General features: G+C 47.2%; 1 pseudogene; it reads left to right on the top strand.

Annotated features, from left to right (window-relative positions):
* The first annotated feature begins 2,242 nt into the window (after positions 1-2,242).
* Positions 2,243-3,047, top strand: LOC123171532 (uncharacterized; annotated as a pseudogene).
* The last annotated feature ends 9,398 nt before the right edge of the window (positions 3,048-12,445 follow it).

Raw genomic sequence — 12,445 nt, 5'->3', positions numbered from 1 at the left:
TGTGAGTCCAGAATTATGCAGTTGCGCCATCTCCCAGAGAGATCTATGTGCAGGCCGCGAAGAGATTCATATCATCCTTCTCGCAGGGCACAGGTGTTCCTTTCCAGGGTCTGTCCGAGCTGTCCCACTCATACCAAGGCCACCTAAGCCTAAGGGCTCTGCTAAAGGCCTGAACATCCTTGATGCCAAGGCCCCCCACACTCGTTGGAGCGCAAATCCTCTTTCAGTTAACGAGGCATTTCCCTCCATGGGCCTCTTCATCAGCAGCCCAAAGGAAATTCCTCCTCATCTTGTCAAACAATTTAGTGAACCAGGCATTGGGGGCAAAAGACGTAAGGAAGAAGGTGATCGTAGCCGTGAGGACTGAGTTGATGAGGTCAAGACGACCTGTCCGGTTCATGAGCTTTCCTTTCCAAATGCTTAATTTACCCGCACTCTTGTCAAGCAGTGGCTGTATATCAATCCTTCTGAGGCGCCTGAAGGAGAGGGGTAACCCTAAGTATTTGCACGCGAAGGAGCCAACCGATCCCTCAAAATCCTCAAGCAGGCCCTACAGCTCATCTTGGTGGCAGCGGATTGGGTATAAGACACACTTTGCAGGATTGATACATAGGCCAGAAATGCTGCCAAAGACATCAAGGATCTTGAGAATGATCTTAATTTGCCAAGGGTCAGGAGAGGTGAAAATTGCAGCATCGTCTGCATAAAGACTTGCTTTCATTCTAACAGCATTCTCAGGAATTGGTAGGAGCAAGCCCCTCCTTATAGCATCGTCCAACATCCGTATCAGGGGTCCATAGCCAGGATAAAAAGCATCGGAGATAGGGGATCACCCTGTCGTAAGAGAGGGACTCCTCACTTGTTCTTCAGAGACGCCGGGGGTTGCTTGTCCAGGATGGGAGGGCATGCCGATGCTGCGGCCAACCCATCGTGTCCGGCGACCGGTGGAGGCAAAATTGTTGCATCCCAGTATGGCAGTGCTAGAACCGGCCTCCAATTTTTGTACAACTAGGGACGACGACCAGGGGAGGCAAAATTGTTACATCCCAGTATGGCAATGCTGGAACCACCGTCCAATTTTGCTACAACCAAGCATGTGTGCTGCAACCTCCCATGCCGGCATATTCCAACCCATCACGCTGGCAAGCTACCACCCATTCACGGAGCATGTGCTATAACTGTGACGCCGGGTGCTACAACCAGCACAGTCGAATGCTAGAACCTTGGGCAGTCCAGTTGCAATTGTAAGTCAGCGAGCTACATTTGGTTGGGCAGGTGCTACAACCGGCTCGAGGCAAGCTGCAACCGGCTACTGTTTTGCTACTAACTCGACCGGCAGGTGCGACGGGGAGAACGGGGTGCTACAACCATTAATGCGGGGAGCTGCAACTTCGACTTGATTTTGCTGGACCAAGTGACTGCGGCAAGATGCGGCAGGTCAGCATAGCAAGTTGAAATCGGGGCCGCAGCAAGCTGGAACCATGATCGTGGGGTGCTGCGACCGTGTATCGGCTTTGCTTGAACCATGTCCGCGACGAGCTACGATTGTCACCACGGCAAGCTGGTGAGCATCTAGGCCAGCGGCGAGATGTTCCAATCAGCGCATGCCATTGCTGGAATCAGTGAGCATTTTTATTTTGTGCTGGAACCAGTGCAAGCGTAGCCTACGAGCCATCGATGCTGCAACAGGGTGGCGGCAACAGCGAGGCGCCGTCCTACGGCCAAGGGCGACGGGAGGCAGAGGGGAAGGGCGCTGGGGGCGAGCTGCGCGATATGTGGAGGAAGGAGATTAGCGAAAACTGTTTCGGCATATTGGACGTCCCACACTTGCTATTGGACCAAAGCGCGGCGCCTAGCACTGGCCATTGTATATTGTGTCACGTGGTGTTCGCTATCTTTTTTTTCCTGTTACCCACATTGCTGCTGACGGGTTGGTTATTGATGCACAATTAGGCTTTCATCCAGTTCACCTGCAAGTTTTTTTTGCTGGTGCAGTTGACTGTAATTTCCTAAAAGTATATATGAATGAATAGAGGATTGATTCAAAGATGCTCGGCAACTACTTCGGGCAAGTAAAATCCATAATGGAGAATACAAAGTAAATATTTTATTTTAACTGGAAAAAAACTACTGTACTACTGTACTTGACAAAGGACCTCAGCTTCACTATATATTTGCATCCGAGATAGCTGTAACTTCCAATGCCATCCAAAGCAAACACATAAACACACAGAACCGTGAGATGGCACAGCCCCAGCAGCAGGACACTGTTATTAGCCACTTCTCCCACCCGTATCCAGGGCACGAGCTCGTGAAGCGACACTACACCGGGCCGTTCCGCTGTGGACATGTGCTGGGAGAAACTGTCCGGCACCGCCTACGGCTGTGGCGCCGGCTGCGACTTCGTCATCCACGAGTCCTGCGCCGGCCACGCGCCGACGTTATCGTCCCCCGAGCTCCATGCGCACCCGCTCGTGCTCGTCCAGACCCACCGCGACGCGACTCTCTCGTGTGACGTCTGCTTGGGGCGCTGCGCCCCGGGCTCCTTCCTCTACCGTTGTCCACCATGCGTGTTCGATATGCACCTGACCTGCGCGCGGCTACCCCAGGTCGTGCCCAGCGCGCGGGACTCTATGCACGACCTCAGGTTGGTCGTCGCCGACGGCCGCTGTGCCGCGTGTGACTCCGGCGCAGGGCGCGCGTCATACTACCGCTGCACAGCGTGCAACTTGGACTTCCACATCTCGTGTGCAGCCACCATCGGCGACAACAACAGCGCTCGTGAAGCTCAAGTAGCCCTTGAGGCTGAGATTGTAGGACAAAGGATCGACGAGCAGGCTAGAAACGACATGTTGGACCTGTTTAGCCCTTCCTGTAAGTTCCCTTTGCATGCCTAGACTGGGGTTGCTGCCTTGTCCAGATCTTGACTAACTTTATATTTCTTCGTAGATTTCAGCATATATATTGCGTTCTGGAAGCTTGTTTATAATATATCTAACCTGTTTTATTAATTGTATACAGATACGGTACGGAGAGAGTACTTCTAAATCTGATACTCTTGACGCATCTGCTTGGCAAGCCCACATGAATAAAGTGCTTCAACATTTCGTTACAAATAGCTAGCGCTTACCAAATTTTCATGACATAAACAGGCTTGTGAAGTTGTGAACATAAACTTTATGTGCATCTTCCTCTTTTTAGAAGGACGCAGAATTCTTTCTTTTGTGTATCATATGAAATGAAAATCGGAGCAAGTATTTATATGAACTGAAATTTTCTACTCTCGGCTGGCGTCCAGAAAAATTCTGACAATAGAAATACATTAAACTGCTTATACTAATCGCTATTTTTGAGCCGTCAAGTAGTACAAAATTGCAAAGGTGTGTTTCGCCATTAGGATTCAAGAATTGACATCCAACAGGCCGTCCCCAAGGACATCGTCCATCTCATTTATTCGAAGAGGGGCACTTTATTACTTAAAAAGTTTAAGCATTACACCCGCCTATGCATAACTAAAATGCACACAGCCAAATTAGGTCCTCACAAAAATAAAATAAAAAGGTGAAATACAAAAACATGAAGAATCCGTATGACGCCTAAAACGGAGGGGGACCAATCCTAAGATCATGCTGCCACCCATGTTGGGTAAAAGTATCCCTCGCCGTAGCCTCCAATCGTGTATGCACCTCCGTAAATAGGTCATGATTCTCCACGCATTGTAGAGAGGACCATAAACGAAGAGTCCCGGTACATCTTTAGATAACCTGCATCAGAGAAGTACTTTTATCGTTAAAAACCTTATCATTTCTACATAGCCAAAGTGACCAAATAATGGCAAACGCTCCCACCCTGAGAAGAGTTCTAAACCTGTGATCAATATCATGTAACCAGTTGCCAAATACATTAGAAACACTACAAGGAGGGTACAAGCAGAAGCTATTTGGATAACTGACCATGTAGAGCGAGCCAATTTGCAATGGAAGAATGAATGTTTTATTGTCTCATCATGCTGACAAAACACACATTGCCGTCTTCCATGCCAATTCCTCTTAATAAGGTTATCTTTAGTAAGAATGACTCTGCGACAAAGATACCATGCAAAGATTTTATTCTTCAGAGGTATCTTCGTCTTCCAGATCTTCTTATTATTATCAACTGGCATGTCAGACTAGATTACCACTCTATACATAGACTCCACTGAGAATTGTCCATTCCCATAAAGGTTCAATCTGAATACATTAAACCCATGTGACAATTGTGTCGTGGACAACCACTCTGGAGCAAAATGTTGTATAGAGCCAGATCTTGTTCCCGGAGTGTGGCATTTCCTAGCCACATGTCCTCCCAGAATCTAATTTTTCAGCCGTCCTTAATCGAAGGGTTTGCCATACACCTTCTTCCGTCAGAAATTTAAACGACCATTTGCCAAAGAGGGACCTATTCTTAACCTCAAGGTCATGAATGCCCAACCTGCCTTGATCTTTGGGCCGGAAAACCACACTCCATTTGGCCAGTCGATATTTCTTTCTCTCGCTATCTCCTTGCCAAAAGAAACTTGATCAGAAATAATCCAATCTATGTAAAACTCCTTTTGGCAACTGGGAGAAGGAAATCATATATAGTACCATATTACTTAGTACTAAGTTTATGAGGACCAATCTTCCATCAAGAGACAACAGTTCATCTTTCCAACTACTAAGTGTATTTTGCAGTCTCTGCTCGACGTGTTTCCATTCAGCATATGTGAGTCCCCGGTAATGTATCGGTATCCCCAAATATGTGATCGGAAACTGGCCCAACCCGTATCCGAACAGTTCAGCGTACATGTGGGCCTGGTCCTGCGCCTCGCCAAAACAAAACACTTCACTTCTATGAAAATTGATCTTAAGACCCGAGAGTTGCCCGAATGTCGATAGAATTAGTTTCAGATTTCTCGCTTTCTCTAGGTCATGTTCCATGAAGAGAATCGTATCGTCGGCATATTGAAGCATAGAGAGAGCACCATCAACTAGATGATCTACTACCTCTTTAATTTGGCCATCAACCTTGGCATGCTCAATCATGATCGCAGGCATATCCGCCACAATATTGAATAGCATGGCGATAACAAGTCACCTTGTCGCAATCCCGTCTTCGTTGGAAATAGTTTCCAATGTCATCGTCGACCTTAATGGCAACACTACCTCCAGAAATGAAGCTATGGATCATAGCACGCCACTCTGCAGAAAACCTTTCATTCTGAGAGTCTATTGAAGAAGGGGCAACTTGACTTTGTCATAAGCCTTTTAGAAGTCAATTTTGAGAACCACCCCACTATACTTTTCCCGATTTAATTCATGGACTGTTTCATGAAGATAAGAACACCATCTAGGATGTGTCTGCCTTGCATAAAAGTTGTATGTGAAGGACAAACCACATGTTCAGCAATCGAATTTAGCCTAATAATCGCAACCTTCGTGAATATTTTAAAACTAACATTAAGGAGGCAAATAGGTCTATATTGTTGTATCCTTTCAGCTTCATTAACCTTAGGTAATAAAAGAATCTCACGGAAGTTTAAGCGGAATAATTCTAGTTGGCCAGCATGTAAGTCGCTAAACAAAAGTAGGAGATCCAATTTGATGACTTCCCGAAAGTGTTGACAGAACTCAGTTGGAAATCCATCTGGGCCCGGGGCTTTGTTGTGCTCCATTAGGAACACCACCTTTCTAACTTCATCCTTGGACTATGGGGTTGTTAGAAGGTTGTTTTCCTCATCAGAGACATGGGGGATGTCATCTATTCGGCACTCATCGATCGAGAAGTTTCCTTCCATTGGGGCTCCGAACAAATTTTTATAATAATTAATGATATATGATTTAAGTTGCTAATGCCCCTGAATCGTGCCCTCATCTTGTTGGAGGGAATGGATAATTTTCTTCCGGTGTCTGCCATTGGCGACTCCATGGAAATATCTAGTATTCGCATCACCTTTCAGGATAAAATGAGAGTTAGAATACTGGTACCATTTGAGTTCCTCTTCACGCAACATGCTAGCTATTTGTGCATTCGAATGACTCTTGATCTCGATTTCATGCCTAGATAGAGGTCTAACTTTTGTCAAAGCTTCTAATTAATCACTGATAGATGAAAGGTGGAGCTTGTCCTTTCTGACGATACCCACCGTATGCCTAGCCCAACCACCAAGGAATTAACGTAATGCATGCATTTTTTAATTCCATTTGTGAATTGGGGTGGTCCCGACCACCGATTTCTCCCACACCTCCTTGACCATGTCATGGAAGCCATCACGAAGCAGCCACCCAAGTTCAAACTTGAACTTGCGTCCATGTTGTGGTTGTGGCAAACCTGTTGTTAGGAGAATGGGTGCGTGGTCTGATATAGCCTCGATACGAGGTAGAGCACGAACAGACACCATAGAAAATTTAGATTCCCAGTCAATATCCTTTAAAACGCGATCTTGTTTCTCATACGTTGGTTCCGGAAGACTGTTCGCCCAAGTGAACTGTCAATTGAAACCTCTCGCAGATCTAGACTGTCGATGACAGCGTTGTTAAGGAAAGACCAATGATCATCAAAACTGCCATGACTTTTCTCATTTGGAAATCGAAGGAAATTGAAATCACCACCAATAAGAATGGGATATGGATTATCTTTCGTCAGATTAACAAATTCACGGAGAAAATCGGCCTTGAACTCATCCTGAACTGCACCATACACGGCGACGAGAGTCCATGTGAAGTTGTCGGCCTTATTGCGGACATGGAATTCAATATGAAACTCACCATCCGAATTAGCCAAAACATCCATAGTCCCAGTGTTTACGCCATGTAAAATGCTCCCAGAACAACCTCTAGGCGGTCGTGATATCCAAGTGAAGTCTATCCCGCCAGAAAGACGGTTAAGCAGACTTACTGAGAAATGACGTCTCCCCGTTTCAGAGATAGCCAAAAAGTCTAAATTGTATTCCCTATTACATTCCACAATGAATAGATGTTTTGCCAAGTCACCGAGACCTCTACTATTAAAGAACATGCCATTCATGCGGAAGCAATAGGATACTTAGAAAATTTCGCCCACTTTGAGGGTTTGCGGCCTTTTTTGGAACGGGAGGACTTTGATTTACGTCCGGAAGCTGTAAGCTCAATCAATGAACTAAGTCCGCGTTAATCTAGGCCCACATCCGAAACCTGTCCAATTGAATGAGAGAGTAGCTGACCATCTGATGTGGCATGCAGCTCCTCCTCATCTAGATATGAGTTAAAAGACTTGCTAGAAACACGTGGAGTAACCTTTAGACGGTTGTATTACAAATGTCTCAAAGTGTTTGTCAAAACAGAAATATCCTTTTCATTACTTCCTAGACTAATACCAACATTATTCAAATTACAAACGATGGTTATAGCAGAAAAAGATAAAAAGGATTTGGTGACGACATAATACCTTGGTTGTCTAGGTTCTGCGTTGCTTTACGCCGCACAACCTTGGCCAAGGAGTCCTCATCAGAATCCATCTTCCCATCGTTGGCAACCATATGCCAATTACTTCGGCGGGTAGGTGTCACACCCGATGAAGGTAGTCGCACAAGATTCGTTGCCAAAGGAGGGGATGAGGGTGGAGTAGCAATCCCCTCCCCGGCAATCCCAGACAGAGTCATGTGTGTAGACGCCTGTGTCGGTGAAGGAGTCGCGGATGTCGAGTGTGCCGTCATGGCCGCCAAGGGATCCGGCATGTCCGCGGTCACGGGCGCCGAGGGGTCCGCAATTTCCGTGGTCGTTGTCGACGAGGGATCCGCGTTTGCCCTGGAAACCGCTACTTTCGCGCTTGCAGTCGCCGAGGTGTCCGAAATGTCCACGATCGCGGTGGCTGCAAAATCTGCCAAGTCCGAGGTCGGCCTGGTGTCCCACGACGTCCCCGTGGGACCAGCCTGGGTCACCACCATCGCCTCGGCATAAAGGTCGAAGAAGGACCTCCATCTCATGACCTCAAGCAAGTTCCTTCACTAGATGAGCATGATTGCTTTTCAAAACCTAAACAAGTAGTACAAGATATCGGGGCATCCACTTGCAATTCAGGATCCCTGGCGGAGGAAGGGGAGAACAACAACTCAGTGCCCAAATTCCAGACGAAGGAAGAAGATGGCTCATCTGCAAAATTACAAGGGCTTTAAATCAAATATCTCATCGCGTTCCCATCAACGGGGGGTGTAAAATAAGGGACCATGATTACTAATTGTGATCAAAACTAGTCTATCGATGAACAGCAGATTGACGGAGCTCCTGGCATTGCTTTGTTTTTCTCTCCTTTCCTATCAGCGAGTTCGGATCCTTTTGGTTTGAAATTTCTTCGTTCGTACCGAACCGCTACCGAACCGCTTGCAGAATCAGATCCTATTTCAGCTACACATCCTCCTTGCATTTATGCCGGAGATGTCGCGAATGCTCTGGGCTTTGGGTTATGTAGATCAAAAATGATGAATGTGATTGTGGCACTCCACTCGCCGCCAATGCGGAAGGATGCCGCCGAAAAGAATGGAACGCTGCCACGCGCGAGTCAGGATCGTTGCCAGCCCCTCGTGGTACTTCTGCGGCTGCCTTCCCTGGCACCAAGATAGCCTAACGGGAGGCCTGATCAATTAGTGATGTCATCAAAGTTATTAGCACTTATCGTCAGTGTTTTCTGTCATTGTCATGCGTTGCGTTCGGTGCAAAATGTAGGGCAAACGTATTGACATGATTGTTTACTAATGATGCATGTATTGTCCCGGTTTTTTGAATTTGACATGGGAACAAGAGATGGCCTTCTTCATGGCATCCAACATAAATTTTGACGGGAGATAAGCCAGCAAGACTTTTCATCTTCGATTGCAACTTCAGAAAAATTACCATCACCGTGGGAATACCGTGCATCAGTTCTAAAGGCTCAGAGGGTTGACTGTCTGCTTTGCTAATTAAGAAGGGTTAAGTGGAGTTTTTCTAAATTGATTTGGAAGGGTAGGATATCTTGTTTCAGCTAGACTAGTTAATTAATTATGTCCTAAGTCTTAACTAACGATAGAATCTTGTAAATAATAGTGTAGGAGCTAAATTGAGGGGCTAAAGGTAACTTAATTACTTGGGACAGAAGACTGTTATGACTTAATTTACAAATGATCGAGAAGAGTTAACAACGGCTAGGCAGGAGTAAATTTGAGGGTGATCCCTCACTCACCTTTGTCCGAATGACACCAACTCCGTCCAGAATGCGTGTATTGTGTCTTGTCGGCTAGAGGCCAAGACAGTGACATCGATTTGCTTCACGACATTGTACTTCATACAATTGTATAATTATATGATTTTGCACGTGAATAGCACACTGTGCAAGCATTCGGTCCATAGTTGAAATTACTGCTACTGAAAAGGAGGAGATAAATGTTAGCCCTAAAGAGAACGGCTAGGATTAGCGCGTGTGGACACTCAAGATGGCAACAGGGACAAAACCCACCGGGTTTTGCTTGCCCAAACCAATCCCCACGAAAAAATCGGAAACCTGTCCCGTCCCCATCACAGTGTGCGGGGCTAGTTTTTTGCCCGTCCCCTAAACTCGTTGGGTTTTCTAAACCCACAGGGAACCCGTCCCCAGGAGCAGTCAATGAAAACATCAGCATTTGGAAGAAAAACATGAGCATATTAGAGCAGCAAAAATCAGGATATTTAAACAACAAACATAGTATATTTCAGCAGCAGCAACATAAGATAAATAGTAGCTGGGGGTTGGTTTGTAGTCCAGAGCCTCAATGTTGGGGGCCTCGACTGCTCGGGCGTTTTGGCGTTGGGCCGCTTGAGTCAAGATGGAACAGTGGCATGCTAAAAGGAACGTATTTGACGGGTATTGGCGGGGACGCGGGTTTCGAGGGCCATTGCCATCTTCAGTGGAGAAAGAGCAGAGCGTTAAATCTAACCCTGGTACTGTTGTTGGGGAAAGGACACGGACGGACCAAGTGAGAGGAGATCTATCCGTTGTGGCATTCAATCGAGCAGCTGCCGTGTGCGTGTACAATTAATCGAGGAGGATAGGCAGGCGGAGCCCCACCTCTTTTTGTACTCGACAACAGGCAGACCATTAATTAAGTGTGAAACAAGGCCTACACACTCATAGCTTTGAGAAGGCTTGGGGATGGATGGAGTCCCGCCCTACAAATTAATTAACGAAGCCTGCAGATCTGAACTACAGGCATTGACACATTGTTAAATGACATAAACTTGGGGTGTACTTAGCTTCCTATGAGAAGACTTGTTACAGATTGAGGTCGTAATTAAGAAGCTCATGGATCGTTGTATCCTTCCTTCACGTTAACAGCACATGGGGCAGTTGGTTTGTAGCAATGATCGAGGTTAGTACACAAATTTTCCAAATGGAGTAGTAAACAATATTTTAGCAGCTGAAGGACACCTCAGTCACCTTTGTTTGAAAGGAAACCTGCCCAATCCAGCCCCGACGGTGTATTGATCAACTGGCTGGTAAACAGCACACCGTGGAAGTGCCCGATGTTAGACATGTCACGTATGTATAAGTGGCATTGTCATGTATAAGTGGCATTGTCATGTATTCTTGTTAGGAGATATTGTTAGGAGGTTAGAGATATCATTTATTCTCTTCTATCTCTTTATCTCTCTAAACCTCCCTGTAAATCTCCTCTGTTCGGTTAGCCCTTGTGCTGCCGCATCTTGTACCAACCACGAATATCAATATATATATCATGCGGGTCTCCTGTATGGAGATTGAGACGCTTTCATCATTCTCCACATGGTATACAGAGCAGGCTCTTCCGATTGCATCTAGCTCGTACCTCCTACCTCTCGACATCTACCCATCGCCATCGTCCCCAGCCCAAGCTTCTGCTTTTTTCGCCCACCACCCATCCCCTCCATCATGTCTTCCTCCAGCACAGCCGTCTCCTCCACCCTCAACTACAACACCTCTGAACCGCTTACCCGGACGAACTACGTTCTCTAGAAAGCTCAAGCTCGATCCCAAATACTAGGCGCTGGCCTCTATGGCTACATCGACGGCACCATCGCGAAGCCTCCCAAACACCTCACCACCAAAGACAAAGATGGCAAGGATCAGGTCACCCCTAACCCTGCCCATACCCCCTGGCTAGTCCAGGATCAACAGATCGTTGCGTATCTCCTGCGCAATCTGTCCAAGGAAGTCCTCATCCAAGTCGCCTCGCTTGAATCCTCTCATGCCATCTGGACTGCCTTGGCCACCATGTTCTCCGCCTTCTCGTTGTCCCGCGCCAACAACCTTCGCTCTGCACTCACCAACGCCTAGAAGGGTTCCATGAGCCGCCTCCGCCTACTTTGGCCACATGCACTCCCTCTCCGACGAGCTCACCGCGGCAGGCAAACCCCTTGGAGAAGGGGAGCTCATCTCTTTCATCATTGCCGGGCTTGACATGGATTATCAACCCATCATCTCTGCTCTAGACGTCCGCACCGAGCCCATCACCGTCGACGGCCTCTTCTCCCTCGTGGCGAACTTCGATCAGCGCATGGAGATGTTCCATGGCGCTGGCAATGGTGGCTTCAAGTCCTCCGCAAACATCGCCTCGCGGGGCCGTTCTGGTGGCGGCAACGGTGGCTATTGCAAAGGCGGGGGTGGTGGTCCTCGTGGCGCTAATAGCGGCGGCGGCTACAACGCTGCTGCTGGTGGATCCGGCGGTGGCGCTTCTGGTGGCTACCACATGGCGGGCGGAGGCGGCGGCTTCCCTAACCCTAACTCTGGTGGTGGCTATGGCTTCCACCAGAACAACGGGGGTAACCAGAACTCCTCTGGTGGTGGCGGCTACAATCGGCGCTCCGGCAACAACAATCGGCGCCCCTTTCAAGGGTACGGAGGGTATGAAAATAAATGTCAAATATGCAAAAAAAACATATTGCAAAAGACTGTGATTGGCGCTACGCCGATGAAAAAATTCCCAGAAAAAGAAAGTTGCAGCTGCAACCGACGTGTCTTATGGCGTTGATACCGACTGGTACATGGACACGGGTGCCACCAACCACATCACAGGCGAGTTGGACAGGCTGACTATGCATGAGAAATATCGTGGCCATGATCAAGTCTACACTGCAGCAAACGGTGCAGGTATGGAGATAAGTCATGTTGGTCAATCTTTTATCAAAACCCCACACAAAAATCTTGAAATCAATGACATCTTGTATGTTCCAAATGCTTCCAAGACTTTGCTATCTGTTCATCGTATTGCTCTTGACAATAATGTGTTTCTAGAGTTTCACCCATTCTTCTTTTTGATCAAGGATTAGGTCACGAAGAAAGTTCTCCATAGGGGTGTCTGTGTTCAAGGCCTCTATGCTTTGCTTCCCAAGTATTGCCAGTACAATAAACAAGTGTATGGTGCCATCAAGCTTTCTGCTGAAAGGTGGCACAATCGCTTAGGTCA

This window comes from Triticum aestivum, chromosome 7D, assembly GCF_018294505.1.
Source record: "Triticum aestivum cultivar Chinese Spring chromosome 7D, IWGSC CS RefSeq v2.1, whole genome shotgun sequence".
NCBI lineage: Eukaryota > Viridiplantae > Streptophyta > Magnoliopsida > Poales > Poaceae > Triticum > Triticum aestivum.
The sequence above is the reverse complement of the archived record's forward strand: the minus strand, read 5'-3'. Positions and strand labels throughout refer to the sequence as shown.